We start from the raw sequence: 3,479 nt of genomic DNA, 5'->3' as shown, positions 1-3,479 counted from the left end.
TGGGTAGGCACTGGTAATGACATTTTGAACATGTTTAAAGGCTAAAAACACATTTAACACTTGCTCTGTTTAAGCCTGTTGGGTGCCAACTCTAGCATGGGGATAACATGGTGTAGGTAGCACCGATTGGTTTAGGAAATCTCCTTTAAATTCATGTTAAATTCAGTCCTAATTACCAAAAGGACACACATTTTTAGGGCGGCAGTAGCTCTGGCAGCAAAGAGTGATCCACATAAAAAAAATATGATTGTATTATTTATTTGAACTTAATGTGGTTTTCATTTAAAAAAATATACCAAATATTCTATATGCTGTTTAAAATGAAATACAATATGCTCAACGGAGGAAAATAAGTTGTTGTTTTACAATACAATACATTTATACAATACAATACATTTAAGAGCTGTAATTGCAATACCGCGATACGTGGTATTTTTGGTGATGGTTATCATACCGTCAGAATATCATACTGGCCCATACCTAGTATGCACACACAAGTTCATGTAGTGGCCTGCAAGGGACAATGTTCATCAATGAGTTTTAATAGCGAGTGGTCCTAGTATAGCTAAAGCATGTGCACCACCTCCCTCGCAGTTTGAAGGAAAGACCTTGGCTTATGAGGGATGGAGTAACAGAGCAGGAAAAAAGGAAGGGCTGGAAGGTTGGGGAAAAGTGAAGACAGACTGGGAAGAATAATTAGGAAAAGAAAAGTAGAACTGTCAAAAAGAAAACAGAAGATGAGAAAAGCAAAGACGTAGGAAGCGAAAAGCTAAGTATGCAGGTAAAATGAGAGGGAGCTGTGGGGAAAGGAGGGAGGGCAGGAGAGGTGAGGGAGTAATTACACACTAGTCATGAGCTGCCGAGGCAGGGCCTTCTTTTCTAAAAGCACCCACAAGCACAAATACACATTTATTTTACCCCCTATTAAATCAGGTAATTCCACAGTGGGCTGTAAACACCCTGACACCTTGTCTCATGAAACTGCCTCCACTTTGCTAAGGTTAGACTGTTGGTCCATCTGTCCACTGCCTGGAAAAATCGCCTTATATCACTTTATTCTAGCAGGATGTCCCACCTCCAAAATGTCTAGACAGTCAGTCAGGTTGCACCAATTAAAACTCACTGAACCTAAGATTTTCATGCAAACTAATTAGCTAGTCTACATTCTAAACAGACTTGGTAACAAACTGGCATGAGAGCCAGAGTACCAAATAGGGGTTATGGAAAAATATGTGATATGTGCGTCTGTGTGAGTGTTGTGCGTACTGTATATGTTATTAACAGTAGCCTCTTTCCACGGCTGGTGATAGATGTAAATGCATTTGCCTCTATGCATGTGTGGACCAGCTGGGCAGCGTCTGTGATGGATGTCGCTCACTGTCAGACTGACGCCTAACAGACTACGCAGCTGTCCCCCCCCCCCATGATGGACAGAACAGGTGGACACACACACACAACGTTGATTCATACACAATGTTGTTCAGAAATGCTCCTTTGGCAGTAGCAGAGACAGTGCGGATGTAACGGGACACAGCTTGTGTACAAACTATGTATGAGACAGCTGTGAGTGGAGAGGCCCCTGCCAGCTAAGTCACCATCTACCATCCAAAAGAGGGAGAAAAGCGGAATCAATCCCTCAACACCAGCAAGCCAGATCAGTACAAAATAGTATCTGAGTATGTGCCAGAAATGGCTTAGTGGTAAGGAAACAGCACCTTTGGACCAAAATGGATGACTGTATAACACTAGGGTCTTGTCTTGTGTCTCTCCATGGACTTCTTAACTTTCCAACCATATATCTCTTTACAGGAAAAGAATTACTTGGATCTTGGTGGCCTAGTTGTAAGACGCATACCACATAGCCCTCATGGTTTGAATTCAGCCTCGGACCTTTGCTGCAAGTCATCTCTCTTCCTATTTCTTACTTACAATGTGTCCTGTCTTTCTCTACCACATCAATATTCTTAAAAATGGCAAGAACAAAAAAACTTTAAGGGACCCGATTTTTATTATAGAAATGTGGCTGGGTACATTTTGTTGGGTATTCATCTGCAGTACTCACTGGAGTATATCATGCAGCACAGGAGGGAATATTTCATACTACAACAAGTGGAACAAGCAAAACTACTGTATATTGTAAGTCTCATTTCTCATTTTATCATTGCTTACAGACATCCGTAGAAAATTTTATCTACTTATTAGACCTTTTTAAAAAGCTGTTTATGGCAATCAACTTTTCTTATTAGCTGAGGCTGAAATGTAGGCTTTCGTCAATATTTACTTACCAATAGTAAAACCTCAAACCATTCAAACTTCTAAATTCATGAGCACAGAGGTTCAAGAGGGTTCAGTCTAGGCCTGTACGATTAATCGTTATAAAATTGCAATCTCGATTCACCCTGTTCACAATTTAATTAAAAAAAATTATGACTTTGATTCTTATTGATTTTACGAGCCAACAGCATCACAAATGCTACTACTTCTTCTGTGATTTTTAAACAAAGACTGAATGAACTAGGTTTTAAAGTGCTCCCAAGCGCTGTAATGCTCTCCCTTCTCTTCATTGAAGCCTCTATGTTTTCAGGCTTGTGGTGATGCACAATGTGCTACACGTGCCAAAAAAATCTATGTTTGGTACTGCCAATTTGTTTTGTTTTGTCATGGTTCATGTGTGCAATAAACATCACACTCCATGACAAAAAGATCATGAATGGCAACATCAATTCTAAGCTAAAAAGTTGTGATTAAAAAATGTTCCCCCAATCATGCAGGCCTATTTCAGACAGTTTCAATCTTAGGAGCATCCCCTTCACCAATAAATGACAAAAAATATTTACGATAGAATGATAGAGGAAAGGGAGAGAGTGTGAAAGCAGTGTTGAATTAAGAGCTGCCTGTTTTCTGGTTATAGAACTTCCAATAGCATTGGTGGGTGGTAGGCTCTCTTTTCAGGTGTGTGTGCATGTGTGTGCGTTGCCCATCTCATTTTTTCAAGGGTGTATGTTAGTATTTAAGGGGTACCAGGAGCCCAGAGGCCACCATTGGGCTCAAACTCAAATAATTACTACCAACACTGTGTGTGTATATGTGGTGTGTGTGTATGTGTGAATGTGGATTTGGGTGGGCTAGGGTCTAGATTTAATCCAGGCCCACAGCAAGCAACTCACTCTGTCTTGTATTATAGAAATATTGGGCCCCGACTGTTCCATATGAGAGAAGTTTTCATCATAGAGTGGATCCCCATAATACTACATATCTCATGGAACAGAGCCAACTGACTTACAACAATATACAACAATATGCTTCATTGATATCTGATGTTAAATATTTTTAATATAATAGATCCTCTACTGCAGAATATCAACATTCTTTACAGAAAGTTGTATGTCAATATTTTCTTTTAAGCAAACATATTTCTGACGAATTGTGTTTGTGCATTTGTGGTCTTGTGTGTGTGTGTGTGTGTGTGTGTGTGTGTG

General features: G+C 39.8%; 1 protein-coding gene across 3 annotated transcripts in view; it reads right to left on the bottom strand.

The window, feature by feature from the left end:
- The window catches only part of srbd1 (S1 RNA binding domain 1), a 55,531-nt gene that overhangs the window by 3,129 nt on the left and 48,923 nt on the right, over positions 1-3,479 (bottom strand). The window lies entirely within an intron of this gene.

Source organism: Etheostoma spectabile, chromosome 17 (genome assembly GCF_008692095.1).
Source record: "Etheostoma spectabile isolate EspeVRDwgs_2016 chromosome 17, UIUC_Espe_1.0, whole genome shotgun sequence".
NCBI lineage: Eukaryota > Metazoa > Chordata > Actinopteri > Perciformes > Percidae > Etheostoma > Etheostoma spectabile.
The sequence above is the reverse complement of the archived record's forward strand: the minus strand, read 5'-3'. Positions and strand labels throughout refer to the sequence as shown.